The 17,108-nt window shown below is 41.9% G+C and overlaps 1 pseudogene; it reads right to left on the bottom strand.

The window, feature by feature from the left end:
* Window positions 1-900: 900 nt before the first annotated feature.
* On the bottom strand, window positions 901-6,993 carry LOC146390093 (uncharacterized; annotated as a pseudogene).
* Window positions 6,994-17,108: the final 10,115 nt, after the last annotated feature.

Genomic DNA, 17,108 nt, shown 5'->3' with positions numbered 1-17,108 from the left:
AGAATTACAGACTCTAACTTTGCTAAGCCTGGATCCTTCTGTACAATGACTGTTTTAAAGACTGCTACTTCTAACATGGACAGCTTAAGAACAGCAGAGTTGCTAAAAGTGGCCTGCCATAAGTCTCTGTTTGCTGACACTGTGTTTGGCTCCACTAACTTTGTTTTCCCAGTGTCTGTTACTGCTCCTGAGCTCAGCTCTCCCACTCCAGTTCCTGTAACCAGGGCAGTGCGGGCCCAACTTTCCCTTGCTCCCATATCAGTTCCTCGGGAGAGGGTGGCTGAGGTCCAGCTGGTCCCTGCTTCTGTCCCCGGCCTGGCAGAGGCTCCGTTCATCCCGGCACCCGTACCTGCTCCTCGGGTGGGGTTGATGGACACCCAGCCGTCGCCTGCGCCTGTTCCGGCTCCCCGGGTGAGGTCAACTGTGACCCTGCTGGCTCCTGCACCCGTCCCAGTTCCTCGGGTGGGAGCGGCAGAGGTCCAGCTAGCTCCTGCACCTACACTGGCCCCCAGGCTAAAGGCAGCCAGAGCCCAGCTCGTCCCTGCACCCGTATCTGTTCCTCGGGTGGGGATGGCTGGTGTTCGGCCTGGCCCAGCACCCGTTCCTGTTCCCCGGAGGAGAGCAGCCAAGAGTCAGACACTTGCTCAGTCACAAGTTCAACTACCTGCTGATCCACCATCATTACAGCCATTATCACAACCACCACTACAACAGCTCAGTTCATAGCTCAGCAACCTGCTCAGACACTGTCAACCTCAGCTGGAAGCTTTGTGGGCTTTCTCCGCCAGCTGAGGACTGCGTGGTACTGACGGACTTTGGACAGACTGTTTGCCCTGCACAGCCCCAGCCTCTGCATCCCAAGCCGACTGCGTGCCCTGTGCAGCTACAGTTAGCGTCCCCTCAGCCAGAGGTCTCCGCACCAGCTGGCTCTGCGTCTGTTCTCACTGGGGGTTCAGGCGAACCTCTCCAGCCGCTCCTCGTCTCCGCTGGGGGTTCAGGAGGACCCCTCCAGCCGCTCCTCGTCTCCACTGGGGGTTCAGGAGGACCCCTCCAGCACCTCCTCGTCTCCACTGGAGGGTCCAAGTCGCTTTCGCCCGATCCGGCCTCTGCATCAGCTGCACCCACGCCCGGTCCGGCCCCCGCATCGCCTTCAGCTGCACCCACGCCTGGTCCGGCCCCCGCATCGCCTTCAGCTTCGCCTGGTCCGGCCCCCGCATCGCCTTCAGCTCCGCCTTCGCCTGGCCCAGCCCCTGCATCTGTTCCAGCTCCTCCGTCGCCTGTGACTGCCACGCCACCGTCTGGTCCTGTGCCCACCAAGCCTCGACCAGTACGCCCGACGCTCTGCTGCCGCCGCCGTCTTCCCCGCGGCCGGCCTCCAGACCCGCTCTGCTGCCGCCGCCGTCTTCCCCGCGGCTGGCCTCCGGACCCGCTCTGCAGCCGCCGCAGTCTTCCACGCGGCCGGCCTCCGGATCGGTTCTGCTGCCGCTGCCACTTTTCACGTGGCCGGCCCCCGGAACAGCCGAACTGTAAACTTTTGTGCTGTCGCCCCTCCGGGTTGACCTTCTGACCTCTTTGGACATTTGCCTCCCTGTTTTGAACTGTTTTGTGCATTTGTGGACTCAGTTTTGGTCTCCTGCTCCTTGTGTTTCGTTTGGTTTCAGTCCCTCCGTCCTGGTCCCCCGCCTCCCGCCCTGGGTGGGTTTTCCGTTTTCTTGTCTTTTGGTTCTTGAGTTTTGGGTTGTCGGGAGCCAGCCCTTGAGGGGGGGGTGACACAAGTGTGTGTCTTTCTGTGTTCCCTCGGTCTTCTGTTAGTATTCCCTGTTTCGTTTTAAAGGCCTGCAATAAAGCAGTGATTTTGAGTTCAGTTCCTGTCTCCGTGAGTTTTGCGTTTGGGTCCTCATCTGCCTCCACACAGCCAGTTCATGACAACCGGGCCCTCTGACCACCACCAGTAGGCAACTGAAGTGTCTTGCCCAAGGACACAACGACCAAGACTGTCCAAGCCGGGGCTCGAACCGGCAACCTTCCGATTACAACGCGAACTCTTGAGCCACGATCGCTCAAGAGTTGTGAGCGAGAAACATGTAGTTTCCATAGTAACTACATGACTTAAGGCATACATATTATTAAAATGTGGGCTAAAATGGTTGTATTGATGTTTAGCAACTTGAAATGCTCCCAAAAATGGGACTGCAGCATGTAAAAATATAAACATAAGCTCTCGGGGACTTGGTTCTATGGTAGGTCTTAAAGGGTTAAGCAGTAAAAACTCAGGATTTGTTTTATATGATGATCTTCAGAGCAGTAAGAGCTGTGAATGCCCCTCGAAGTCTCTTCTAAAGATCAATGAAGATGACCGCTGGTCTTTAAGTTACGACTTGTTATGTAATCTGCTGTAACCCGCCTGATTGGCTAACTACGATTGTTGTGTTTCGTGACTGAAATGTTGTGTTGATTTTCTGTTTGTTTTAGAGCTGTGTTTGTTTTCTTTGTTGGTAAAGAGCTCGAAATTAACCTTTTAAAATATGATAATATCAATCAGATCTTCTTGTTTGCTGGTGTTTATTTTATTTTTTTTACATATTGGGACCCCAAAAGGTCTCAAGGCTACAGGTCGTACAGCAATGTCATATATGAATTAATTTTTCTTTTTAACAACTTCAAACCTAAACATAGGTATAGTTTTATTATTTATTTATTTTTAAATATATTTGTTTTCATACCCTTATTGTCATAAAGACTCCAGTTTTGTAATGCAAACCCATAATCTGCAATATTTTCTAAAAGTTAGTTGCAAAATAAAATATTTGGCAAGAGGTAATTAGGGGCTTGAATGGGTCGATAATTGATAACAACATTGATTTGGATGCATTATTTTTTTTTTTTTTTAACAATGAGAATTTATTGCAAAAACAAACTGAACTGAGCTGAACAAACTCAAGAACAAACTGAACAAAGATGTAATTTACATTTTATAAAATGAACCAAAAAGTGTTTTTAGATGGATTTTGCAGACAAGGCCACCACATTTGCAGCAGTTGGTTACGACCCTTCTGCACTGTTTGCACGATGCGCACTGCTGCCGCTTTTTGGAAGACTCCTCCTCCTGCTGCTCCTGTTCCTTGCCCTGGGCTTGTAAGACCAGGCTGGCTGCAAATGGTGTTGTAGGCAGGTTTCTTCTCTTCACCATGGTCTGGGTGATGAGGTCCACCCTGCTCTATGAACAGACGCCACCTGTAGTGCTTTGCTCTGTTCCAGTCTTGGTCCACAGCAGTGAAGAGGACAAAAGTGTTGTAGCAGATTACGTCAATCATGTGATACAGCAGTCACTGGCTGTCTACGTGAAAAAGAAATGATCAGATGACATGAATAGATTTACACAGCCATAGACAAGAGATTCTTTCTGTCTGTGCCATCAAACTGTACCCCCCCCCCCCCCCCCCCCCCACACACACACACACACACACACACACACACACTTTCTGTAACTGTCAAAACTATCATAATCACATTTATGTTATCAGGTAGCTGATGGGACTTTAAATAATTTGCAAATAATTGTTAACTGATGTAAAATTGTGCTTACCTGGTCCAGATGATCCACAGCCCCTTTGCACTTGTTGTAGTCCAGGAAGTTCTGGGGCTTTTGCTTGCCAGAGTCCTGGACTTGTGGCTCATGGTGCCTATTGTTCAACACGAGAACATTTTTTGATTTCTTTGACACGTAGGATACCACAGCGCTGTTGCGACTAAAAGCAAAGAGAGGACAGTACCTCTCTGTGTTGAATCTTAAGCAGCTGTGGGGGCAGCTCAGGTTTGTTCAACATCAGAGTGCCCACCAGGGCCATACTCCTCTTCCTCAATTTCTCTGCAAGAGGAAATGACTTTAAAAAAATGTCTGTTGTTACTGTGTGGCCCTGCAGCCTGTCAACTCAAACACCACCCGAATGTCTTGAACCTCCCTGTTCGATGATGCAGACTTCCCTGTGTATACCTGAAGCCTCGAGGGATAGGTCTGCACATCACATAGGGCCCAGATCTTTAGCCCATATCTTGCAGGTTTGAAGGGCATATATTGTTTGAATGAAGAGCGGCTGTTCATCCACACATATATCCCTCCCTGGATTGAAAAGTTTGGGTAGGCGGATACTCCACTTGCTCCATATATCTTTTATAGGAGCCAGCTTGTTCCCCCTGTAGCGACCTGGATGGGAAAGACAAACCTTAGGGCCAGATTAATTTGCAGGAATCTCTTTTGTGACATTGTGGCAGGAAAAACAACACGTCCTGTCACCCCACCCCACAGGCTCTTTGTAGCTTAATGTTGAGACCTGTACAGGATCAGCAGCCCCATGTAAGCCCACAGCTCCTCCTCACCTACGTCCTTCCCATCTTTTACTGACCTCTTGCCCTGCAGGTTGGTAAAATGCAGGATTAGCTGCATAATATCCTCCGCAAAAAAACAAAGATAAAAAGCACTCACAGGGCTGCTGATCCTCTTCACGTGTGGGACACCACATGATATCCCCATTCTTCGATCTCCACTGAGTGTCATGCTCCAGTCTTATCTCTTCCTCCTCCTACTCAGATGAGCTGCAAAGCTCCTCACTGCCTGGCAAACATTCCTCCCCTTCTTCGCTGCCAGAAAAATCTCGACTCCTAGTGCAATTTTTTTTCGTTTTCAGAAGACCACAAAACTGCAGCAACAGCCTTCTCTAAATTGAGTGTGTGCTTAATGGTGTCTGTGCAGAAATGACCAGTAAGATTGGCCTGCAAATTATTCTCACAGACTTCAAAGGTGCACTTGCATAAACATACTATCCACAGTATTTCTGAGTTCGAGCCATTACTCCTGATCCATAGCAGAAGCCATTTTTTTACTTCCGCTTGCGCTGTTGTTGACAGTTGTGGGGTTACACCTTCACTGTTGATAAAGATTTCTCTCACTGCAGTTTCTTTCACCTGGTGTAAATGGCAACACATCGAAGGTGGATACACAGTAGAGATGTTTTAAAAAGCAGCGAGGACAGTTTAGTTGGAGTTCCTCACCAGTCACTTCTCATGGAGTGGGTAGATGACATGAATCTATGGCCCGATGTTAGCTGCATCGACATTATTAATTACCTTGTATTTTCTGAAGGCGTTGATGGGGAGGAATTACGTAATTACAAGAGCACCGAGGCGTATAATTACCTGCACAGCAACAAAATTGATTAAGTACTACTCAACAAACAAGGCGACTTTATTTTTCTTAAAGCAGCTGTAGAGCCGAGCCAGAGCGTTAATCAAGCAAAACACTTAGCATGGGTAATGCTAAGAGAAAGTGGAGACAGTCGGCTGTTCCTGTATTGCGGGATAAGGGAAATCAGGTAGTCATGTGACTGCAATTCCGTGGAAGGTATATCACTTATCTGGATATCACAATGTTGAAACAGCAACACTGGACTGGCCAAAGACTGTGGTTAGGGAGTCTCACTACTGCGATCTAGCCAAGTATTATGTGGAGCACTGTTTACATGTGAAGCCACTCATTAACTTTGTGTGGGCTGTATGCTGTACAATCAAGATAAAGTAATATAAAAAATAAAAGATGGCACATTAAGGGCAAATTTACAAGACAAGAAAAAAAATATAGTTAGAAGAAGTAGTACAGACTTGTCCATAACATACAAAATTATTGGGTATCACAGATGAGATCCTCTCTTAAGTTCACTAGAGCAGCACATATTCTCAGTATCTTGTCTACCTTAGGAGCCATGCTTATAAGAACAATTTGTGAAAGTATTTTGAAGACTTTTAAGCATCTGATTGCTCTTTCAATATGGATTCTTACATTTGCAATCCAACGTGTCTATGTTACCTGTTCCTCAGTTAGCTGTCTTTTTTGAGTGACTTATGTATGTATATATTGTACTATTCTTAGTTAGCGTATTGTCTGTCTTGTCTTAATGTTGGTTTATGATGGAGCACTGTAACAAAAAATAATTTCCCCCAGGGATTAATAAAGTATTCTGATTCTGATTTTTGGTGAAAGCGGGTATTACTTATCTAACTTTTCTCTCAAAGAGTAAGTCTTTAGTTGCAAAACCTCTATCTGCCATGACTTCATCACCAGTCCATGTAGAGTCCATTGTGATAAATGTTGATATTTTTGCAAAGGTTGCATTTAACGTTTTTACTTGAGTTATCATACAGTTGCAGTCGCTTTAAATGAATGATAAAATAACTGCCTCTAATAACTTTGTTAGCCCTTGTGGCTAATCTCTCTGGAACAATTAAATGAAGCCATATATAGTTTTGGCAGCATGCGGCTGGTGTTAATTGCGGGCGATCGTGGCTCAAGAGTTGGGTGTTCGCCTTGTAATCGGAAGGTTGCCGGTTCGAGCCCCGGCTTGGACAGTCTCGGTCGTTGTGTCCTTGGGCAAGACACTTCACCCGTTGCCTACTGGTGGTGGTCAGAGGGCCTGGTGGCGCCAGTGTCCGGCAGCCTTGCCTCTGTCAGTGCGCCCCAGGGTGGCTGTGGCTACAATGTAGCTTGCCATCACCAGTGTGTGAATGTGTGTGTGAATGGGTGGATGACTGGACATGTAAAGCGCTTTGGGGTCCTTAGGGACTAGTAAAGCGCTATATAAATACAGGCCATTTACCATTTACCATTTAATTACTAACCACAGGCTTAAACTTTCTTTAAAAGACTTGCATGATTAAAACATGAAACGGTGGCAAACCACATTTACACTTTCACTTACCGAGTACAGATTGCGTGTTTTTGTTCGTCTTGCTGGAAGCTGTCACACTCAAAGTGGTCCGAGTGAGCTTTCTTCTTTTCTTTGGTGGGGGTCGGTCATAGGCCAGATAAAGCTCCGGGTCTAGGTGTAGCTCTGTTGGCTTTTTACCGATAAAATGAAAGGAGCAAACATAAACTCTCTTTGGAGGGTGTTTGAGTCTTAAAGCTGCAAGCCACGCTAGTTTCCGATCCTCCTTCAGCGGCATAGAGTGCAGTGTGTAGGGCGGTGGGCACGGACAGGCCTTTCGAAGTTGTTGATGCTCATGGCAAAATGTTTCTAACGTGTTTTCCTCTCCTGCATTTCCATTAGTAGTAGTAGAAGTACATGTAGTAGAATAAATAGTAGTAGTAGTAGTAGTAGCTGTTAGTAGTAGTTAGAGTTGGGAATTGAGAACTGGTTCCCAGTAGTCCAGTTCCTTGGAATTGTCCAGGAGAAGGAGGTGGTGCAAAGTTTTCTACACCGTCACAACTACAGTATGTGTGGTTGTGCTTTGTGGAGCTTCTGGTTTCCAAAGCGATGTCAAGCTGAGCGACAAAGGTGGGCAGTGGAAGTGAGTGGAGGGTAGTTCAATCTGCCCAGCTGTTTGGTGTTCCCTCTCCTGCATTTGCACAAGGCAGTAGAACTGGATATCTATTACTGATACTGACAGGGTGATGTATTAAGAAGAAATGAGTAAAAATGATAAACATACAGAGAGCTAATTCAAAAAATGGTGCGGCAAGGTAAGCCCCCCCCCTCCCCACCTGGTGGCATCAGATGGTCCAAAACATAATGTTAACTAATCTTAAGTGACCAGATCAATAATCCAGAAGTTTACCTGACTGAATGCTATACTGATTAAAAAGTGTTTCTTTAATCGTTTGAGCAGTGGATGACAGGTCTTTTGACAGTGGCATCACAGACAACTAACCAAGAGGAGGATTATGTGGAACAGAGTAGGCAAATTGCTTGAAAATGTTGAAAACCTTCATTTGCAAATACAGTAGAGTAGTTTTTTTTTCCATCTAGAACTTAATGTCTTTGACTGTACATCGACAGGTTAGTTTTTAATTATTTTTAATTTGATTAATATTATAACTCAAGCCCTTTAAGGTGATGACTCCCAAACAAGATGTCTTCATAGTACAGTCCTCACTATTTAAATTGCTCCTTAGAAAGACAGCACTAAGGACAAAAACAAAGCAAACAAATGATGTTTTGACTCAATGGCAATTAGATTTGAATACTGCATTCAAATGTCCATGTAAAGTGAACAACTTACCATTGGACAAAATGTCCAATAATCACAATAAAAAATAAAGTAGCAGAACATCCCTCACCGAAAGTAGCACAATAATTCTTTGTTTTCTGTAAATAAAATCAAACACATACTGTAGCAACCCACACTGTTTATCCAACGTGCATAAAAAAAGAAGAAAAAGCTATGTGTGTACTTAGGAGTTGAATGTTGCACAGAGTTCAGGTAGAGCTTAAGATAGACTCTGCATGATAAGGAAGCACTATCCTCTGAACACAGGAAAAAAGAGCGAGATTTGCTGTTGAATGAAGAAGGTACAGGAATTTATTGAAAAGAAGAGGTGAGCAAAGAAAATGTGGAATAATCAATTCAATTCAAAAAGAAGAAAAAAATGGTAAATGGTGCCTCAAGGTTGACTACTACGGTGTTTTTGGATATCACCACTGATAGGTTTGTAGTTTGAACCTATTCGCTGGAACGTTCAAGACAATTTAATTGCACAGCAAAAGCAAGACACAAGTAGGCAAAGTTCTTTGTGTTACTCATGCATGAGGGAGAGAACCATGACAAGCGCCGTTCCTTCGCTTGACCCCAGTCACTCTCGTCCGCTCCCCCATAACACTGCTCTTTTATTGAGGTTACATGAATATACATAGGTTCATTAACATATGACGTCTACATACACACAAAGAGTACCTTGCCTGTGCGTTGTGTAAGTATGTGTGTGTGTGTGTGTGTGTGTGTGGGGGGGGGGGGTGTCAGTGTGTGACCCTATAAAGACTTCCCTAAACCTGCTGGTCTGGAAGTCCAGCAGTTCATCTAAACAAAAGGCACTTAGACTAAAACAGATATGTTTATCCCACCATAAAACAATAAGAGATGCACACAATGCACACAAAGTCTTTGCAGACTATTAAGGATCAACCCTCTACCAACATGACATTGATTATACAACTCTAAGCATATATGAGTAGATATTTCTAAGCATAAATGACAATCAACAATATAAATCTAACAACCACCCCAATGCTAAATCATATGATCATGACAGAAATGTGTCAGAAACTATTGGCACCATTTCTCTGATTCATTACAAAACATATAGTTGCATTATGGTTTTTCTGTAATTCAGTACTTCTATTTTTATAATTCACTCCCAAAGTCGGTTCAATATTTTACTAATCCAGCAAATAATAGTGGCAACTGGGTAACAACTGGTTTGCATAACAACATTATACATCACATAAATGAAATGTCATTTCTCTAAGACCTATGTACATTCTTAATACAATAATGCTGCTTTACCTTAGTGAACACCTGCTTGTTTGTTTGTTTTTTTCTGTACTGGACATTTGAATCCTGCCAAATGTAATGAATTGAAAGAATGAAGAATAGCTTTTTATATGGAAATGAGCTGAATCCATGAAGAAAGAGTGGACAGTTGTTGTGAACAGTATTCACTGAGTTTGCAGACACTGCCAACAAGGTAGGTGATGCCTAATAGATTTTTAAATATCCTCCTTTACATAAATGTTTTTTTTTACTTTGGTGACTTTGGTTTATTCAAGCAGCAAATACAAATGATTTCATTACATTTCCTTAGCTAAAGTGGTAAAATTATATTTGCTTATCTTTTTTATATCATCTACTGCCTCTTTTTTGTCTGTGCTGTTTACGTATTTTCCTGCACACCATTTGAACTACGGATTCAAAAGAATTACCAAAGACAAAATTGGTAAGGTGGTAGCAATAAAGAGAGCAAAAGTTCAGTTAATTATTATTATTATCTATTTAATGTAAAAGAAAAAAAAATAGTGGGCAGCTATTTCGATTGGTTTGCATCATGAAAAGACATCCAGACAATGTCCACATACTAATATTACAAGAAGCCTATTTTGTAACATAAGCAACACATTTATGCTATCTACATGTCTCCAAATTTAACTGTTCTCATTTATGTCATGGTAAACATTCCTGGATAAGGTTTGGAATCATTATAAACTATTATGAAGCGTATAAAGTGGGACTAATGTGGGTTTATGGCAGGTGGATGAATCATAAGTTCTGATGTAACGATGCAGGACACAAAAATGATAAATAAGTTGAGTTTTTTGGGTTGTTTTTTTTTTTTTTTAGGGTTTTTTTTGTGTATTTTACTGTTATAGTTTCTCTATTAGGTTCCCATATGGAAAAGAAATAGTAAAAACTTATAAAAGACTTGCATAAGATGTGGCCTACTTCATATAGTGAATCATATAAAATTATATGATTTACTCATGAAAGTGGCCACTTTCTCGTTACTTTCATATATTGTTTTAGTAAGTATCCAAAACATACAAGTTTCATTTATATAATTTTTCAAGGGATCTTATATCTGTTTTCACTCTTGTATGCTTTTCATACAAGTTTCACACAAGACAGATACAAACTTTTTAAGCTTTATATATATCTTTTCCATGGGGTTAATACAGCTACAAGGAGGAATTTGCTCTTAAAAGAGAACAGTGAGTCAGTTGAAGGTTAATTTAATAGTTCATGACACTGAACTCACCTATTTTTTTTGTCAAAGCTTTTATACAGAACCACCTGAGGGACATGCAAAGCGTGAAATGATACAAAATGAAACACTGATTGGTCCCAATCTTCACCACTGTGCCACCTTTCACAGATTGACTTAAAGCACAATTACAATAAAACCCGAACAACAGTTATCCCCGATCCTTACTTTGTGTTTATCTTGCTTTTCCTCCTTCTCTTTGTCTACTCCTCGTGTTTCCTTATTTTTCCATCTAACAGCAGATATGTCTGTCAACTCTTCATCCGCCTACAACAATGTTCTGGATGACAGCTGCTCGACAGTTAATTTTTACATAAACATTGGCTTGGATTTATTGAAAGTCATTCTCATCCTCCCTCTCTGCACCTTGGTCCTCTGCGTGGCTCACCAACGATGGAGGCAGCAGCGCTCCTATAAAACTGCAAGTCACGCCGACATCATCACTTATCACATGGTTGTCATCGAGCCGATCTGGATCTTGGGGGGTTTCTGTTATTTAAGTGGCATATACACTAATGACTCATTAATGAAAACAGTAGGGCTAAATGTCCGTTACACCACTTGCTATGCAGGGATATTTTTACACCTCCTGACTTGTATAGAGTGTTACCTGGCTGTTGTTCACCCCATCACTTACTTGGGTCTAAGAAATGCCCGTGGGGTCAGGATAAGAAACATCAGCATTGGCTGTACTTGGCTGCTAAGCTTTGGAATGATCTTAGTTAGAGTTCTATATATGCCTAATAACATCATCATCCAGCAATGTGTTTTGGTAATTTCAGTCATAATCATATCTTCCTGCCGCCTCTCTGTTCTTTATGTTTTGATTTGCTCAGGGCCAGGAGACAGAGTCAGAGAAAAGGAGTTGGTCAACCAAACAAAGCAGAGAGCTTTCCACACCATCACAGCTATATTAGGCATGTTCTGGTTGTGGCTTGTAGGGCTATTTGTTAACATTACAGTGAGCCAATATCAAGTGTGTGCTAGATTTGTTTCTAAGCCTGTTCAACTTGCCAAGTCATTTGGTTTTGCCTCTTCTTTATCTACAAAGGGCAGGAAAACTCACATGCTGCATTTATAAAAAAATAAGTGAACATGAGGGTTAACTTGAGGACAATAGATTTGCATATGCAGTACTATAGTCTTACATATTTTATAAATTGCTTTTAAGATGAGAAAATTTGTTATCTGCTCTATACCAGCATTCGCAACAGTAGCATCTGGATTTTTCCACTTTATATTTTGGTTTATTTGTCTCAAAATAACTTTATTGCAATATTATATTTATAGTTATTTGAACAACTACTGCAGTGCTGCATATGGATAGATCTGAATTTACAAGTTTGCTAGGAAAAAGTGGCACCTTCCTCAATTATTCTATCAGCGAGGTCATTCATTTCTATGTAAAGAACTTGAGACTTAATTTATTTGAAAGCCAAAGGACTTTGGCAAGTTCAGAAAAAAAACCTACTAACCTCATCAAACGGTTGGCTCGCAACACAGGAAAGACTTCAAGACAAACTCTACAAAAAGACAAGGCCTAAGACTGACACAGTATAGTGTTTGGGTAGGCAATTTTATGTAATGAAGATTGTCTGGCCAACAGGAACCATGTTGACAAATTTGACCATCATTACTAACATTATTAACATACATGCAAATACTAGCATTGCAAGATATCTGATGTGGCAAAGTACTGTCTTAAGTGTAGCACATGTAATACTGTGTTCTAAGTACTCAGGTGTCAAAACTCAGTTGTGACGTCACAAATTAGTTTTGGTTATTATTAAGGTATCAAAAAAGAAAAAGGCCTGTATTTGTATAGCGGTTTACACAACCAATTCAATTAAATTTTATTCATATAGCGCCAAATCACAACAAAAGTCGCCTCAAGGCGCTTTATATTGTACAGTAGTTACAGAGAAAAACCCAACAATCATATGACCCCCTATGAGCAAGCACTTTGGCGACAGTGGGAAGGAAAAACTCCCTTTTAACAGGAAGAAACCTCCGGCAGAACCAGGCTCAGGGAGGGGCGGCCATCTGCTGCGACCGGTTGGGGTGAGAGAAGGAAGGTTAATAACAGATATGATTCAATGCAGAGAGGTCTATTAACACATAGTGAGTGAGAAAGGTGACTGGAAAGGAAAAACCTCAATGCATCAGTCATCCACCCATTCACACACTGGTGATGGCAAGCTACATTGTAGCCACAGCCACCCTGGGGCGCACTGACAGAGGCGAGGCTGCCGGACACTGGCACCAGCAGGCCCTCTGACCACCACCAGTAGGCAACGGGTGAAGTGTCTTGCCCAAGGACACAACGACCAAGACTGTCCAAGCCGGGGCTCAAACTGGCAACCTTCCAATTACAAGGCGACCTCCCAACTCTTGAGCCACAATCGCCCCTGGCTCAAGAGTTGGCCCCTGGCTCAAGGTAGACCAATGCAGGTATCACCAGCAATACAGGATAGTGCTTTTTTTTTTATGGCTTATTTAGTGAGTCAAAAATACACAAAATTGACAGTAGAGATTAACATTTTACAGTTTAGATTTTACTTTAGGTGGCACCATCTTGGACCTCTAACTCAGGGTATGTTGGCTGGCTCCAACCTTCCGTGTGGGAAATGTGATGTAATAGGGCATTCCACGTGATTAGCAGTAATCGGCAGCTAGGAAAATTGATTGATGATATTATTGTGTCTGTTTTGGGTTGGGGGCTAATTAAACTAATTAAAAACTCTAATTTAAATTGATTTTATCTTATGTTTGTCTAAGACTGATTTTTTTTTTTTAAATCTAGCATTGTAGACAGATGTGGGTGTACAGGAGATTCTCATAGCAGCAAATATACTAAATCACAAGAAGATCTGAATACTGTAATTAAATAGTGTCTGTGTTATTGGTACTGTTCTGTAACGTGTAGTATAATAAATTGTTGTAATTATATTTTGGAGAAATAATGTGATTGCATGTATGAATAACTTAACAAAAGAAGATGAGTATTGTAAACAGTCTGTGTGTTATCACATGAAATATGCCTTTTAAATAAACTTGGTTTTATCGCGTGAAACTTGGTGATTAAACACACCTGCTTCTGTCCCATGTCAGCAAGAGAGCAAAATATTTGCCCGTTGAAATTCACCATGAAAGTATCCAAAAATCATTGCCAGTTTTGCATGAACTCATGCCTGCCCATCACATGCTCTGCAAATAAGGACATGTCATAAATTCAAATAAAGTGCAAATCCAAACTATGGGCAGAAATCTGTGGCATCAGAAACTGAATTTGAATAACTTAAATTCAAATTTAAATTGCTAGGATTGAATCTGAATTGTAACTTGAATAAATGCTTTTACAAACTGAATATGAATTAGCCTAATTTGAAATTCTATTTATTGGTTTGAAAATGATCATCACTAAATTGAAATTGAATTTTATATTTTGAAAATGAATTCATTTGCTTTGAAACTGTATTTTATCCTTTAAAAATTTAGCTCTCAAATAATTTCAGATTCACTTCTCACCATTCAGTTTCAGTTCTACAATTCAGTTTTTTGGGACTTACATCCGGTTCCGGTTCAAGCGCAGATTAATAGAACTACGTTTTACTAGCGGACCGAAAGTGTTACTGACGGGAATCTACAGCATCTTGAGCTGAATTAAGACTTCAGAAGTCATTCGTCATGTCGAATGAGCAGCGGATAAACTCTCAGGTTGGTAATAAATGTATTACATGTATAAGAACAAGCGTCATGTTAACAAATGTTAAATCAAACTCAAAGTACTTCCATTATTTAAACTATGCACGGTCATATGCTCTCCTGCGCTTGTTATACTATCCATTTGATCTGCACATAGCTGTTGCCATGAACGTTGCACTCGCTTATGTCATTGTCATGAGACACTCTCGCAACAAATCACGGTTTAGTAAACGCAGTAACGCAGCGTTCTTATGGGAAAGTAACAGAATCTAATAACCTTTTTGCAATAGTAATTCCTTACTTTAGTCATTACTTGAAAAAAGTAATCGGATTACAGTAATGCGTTACTACCCATCTCTGCTGGCAAAACCATTTACTTACTTATCAGTCGCAGCAGCATAGGATGAAATAACTCTTGGCCACAGTCCGTAATCTTATAGTCCATAGTTTTTTGTCCCTATAGATCCTGTCCAGTTTAATTTAGGTTTACTCTTAAAAGAGAGCAGAGATTCACCTTAAGGTTAATTTAATAGTTTGTGACACTAAACTCATGTGTTTTTTGTTTTTCTTTTCAAATCTTTTACACGGGACCACCTGCAGAAACATGCAAAGCATGAATTGATGAGTTGTTTTAGAATTTGTTGACAAAAAGAAACAAGAACAATGAAAAAGACTCAGAGAAACACTGGAGTTACAGTACTAGAATAACAAAAATTATCACTCCTTTAAAATTTGTTTTAATCTCACTATCCCTTTTCTTTGTCTCCTCCTTGTGTTATTTGTCTCTCTAACAGCAGATATGTCTGTTAACTCTTCATCCGCCTACAACAATGTTCTGGGTGGCCAATGCTCGACGGTTCGTTTTTGTATGAACATTGGCTTCACTTCGTTGAGAATCACCCTCATCCTCCCTCTCTGCACCTTGGTCCTCTGCCTGGCTCACCAAAGATGGAGGCAGCAGCGCTCCTTTAAAACAGCAAGTCACGCCGACATCATCACTTATCACATGGTTGTCATCGAGCTGATGTGGGTCTTGGGCAGTTTCTTCTATTTATATGCCACACACACTAATCACTCATTAATGGCAGTGACAGGAGTATATGTTCGTTACGTCACTTTCGATGCAGAGATATTCTTACACATCCTGACCTGTGTAGAGCATTACCTGGCTGTTGTTCACCCCATCACCTACCTGAGTCTAAGAACTGCCCGTGGGGTCAAGATGAGAAACATCAGCTTTGGACTGACCTTAGTTAGAGCTCTTTGTATCCGTAATTACGTCGCCATTCAGCTGTTCTGTACTTTGGTTTTGTCAATAATAATCATATCTTTCTGCAGCCTGTCTGTTCTCTATGCTTTGATTCGTTCAGGGCCAGGAGACAGAGTCAGAGAAAAGGAGTTGGTCAACCACACAAAGCAGAGAGCTTTCTACACCATCACAGCTATATTAGGCATGTTCTGGTTGTGGTTTGTAGGGCTGCTTGTTAGCATCACGATGAACCAACACCCTGAGCTGAATCGCACTATCAAGTGTGTGGTCGATATGAGTGTAAGCTGGTTCAACTTACCAAGTCATTTGATTTTGCCTCTCCTTTATCTACACAGGGCAGGAAAACTCACATGTTGCTTTTATAAAAATAAGTGAATGCGAGGGTTAACTTGAGGATGATAGATTGCATATGCACTACTATGGTGGTGGTCAGAGGGCCCGGTGGCGCCTCTGTCAGTGCGCCCCAGGGCAGCTGTGGCTACAATGTAGCAGTGTGTGTGTGTGAACGTGTGTGGATGACTGAATGTAGTGTAAAGCGCTTTGGGGTCCTTAGGCACTAAGTAAAGTGCTATACAAATACAGGCCATTTACTATTTACCATACTATAGTCTTACATATTTAAAAATATAGATTTTCGCATGAAAAAATTTGTTATCAGCAGCAATTGCATCTGTATTTTTCCACTTTATTTCTTTTTTTGGATGGTGAAACTGATTCATTATTTAATGGTGGTGTGGAAGAAGGGGGACGGAGTGTCATGGTCCGGAGTCTGTGGACTCAGTGTTTATGTTTAAGTTTATTAATCTTCTGTGGTTTTGTTTATTTTGGGTTGTTTTTTATGATTATCCCTAGAGTTTCATGTCCTTTGTACTCTCCTGATCCACGTTTCACGTTCCTTTGATCTGTCTCCCCAGTCTGTGTTAAGTTTGCATGTGTAGAGTTCAGTCGTGTGTGTTTCAGTCCGTCTCTCTTGTCAGTGTTTCTAGTTTCACTTCCTTTTGTCTCGTTATGTCCAATTATTCCCAGTTGTGTCTCCCTCCTGTCTCCCATTCCCTGATTGCCCTATGTGTATTTAAGCCCTGTGTTTTCTGATGTGCGTTGCTGGTTCGTCTGTATCGATCCCTTGCATCTCTGTTTGTGTCTCAAGGTATCAGGTTTGTTTTCTTCGTAGTGTTCCCAGTCTAGGTTTAGTAAGTTCTGTTCTCGCCACCCTTGCCTTTTGTTGTATCTCATCCTCCTCAGTAAAGCTCACTCACATCAGCAGTGCCTGCATCTTGGGTCCTTTAATAATTCCTACATGGCTTGCCTCGCAAACCGTGACAAGGAGGTTACTTTTTCACATAGGACATAGGTTTGATTAGCATTTAATAAATGAAGTCATCATTTAAAAACTCTAAGTTATATGTATTCAGCTTTTTTTTTGTCTGAGACACATACTTGTTTATTTTAGGCAAACGAGTTCTGGCGCTGTAGGCTCTGACAGTAGTTGCATCGTCACATAAAAGTCACATTTTTTATTATACTCTGTTAATGATGGGTAAACATATTTAG

The sequence above is a fragment of the Perissodus microlepis genome, chromosome 3 (assembly GCF_051167445.1).
Source record: "Perissodus microlepis isolate ML-2025 ecotype Zambia chromosome 3, ASM5116744v1, whole genome shotgun sequence".
Lineage (NCBI taxonomy): Eukaryota > Metazoa > Chordata > Actinopteri > Cichliformes > Cichlidae > Perissodus > Perissodus microlepis.
The sequence above is the reverse complement of the archived record's forward strand: the minus strand, read 5'-3'. Positions and strand labels throughout refer to the sequence as shown.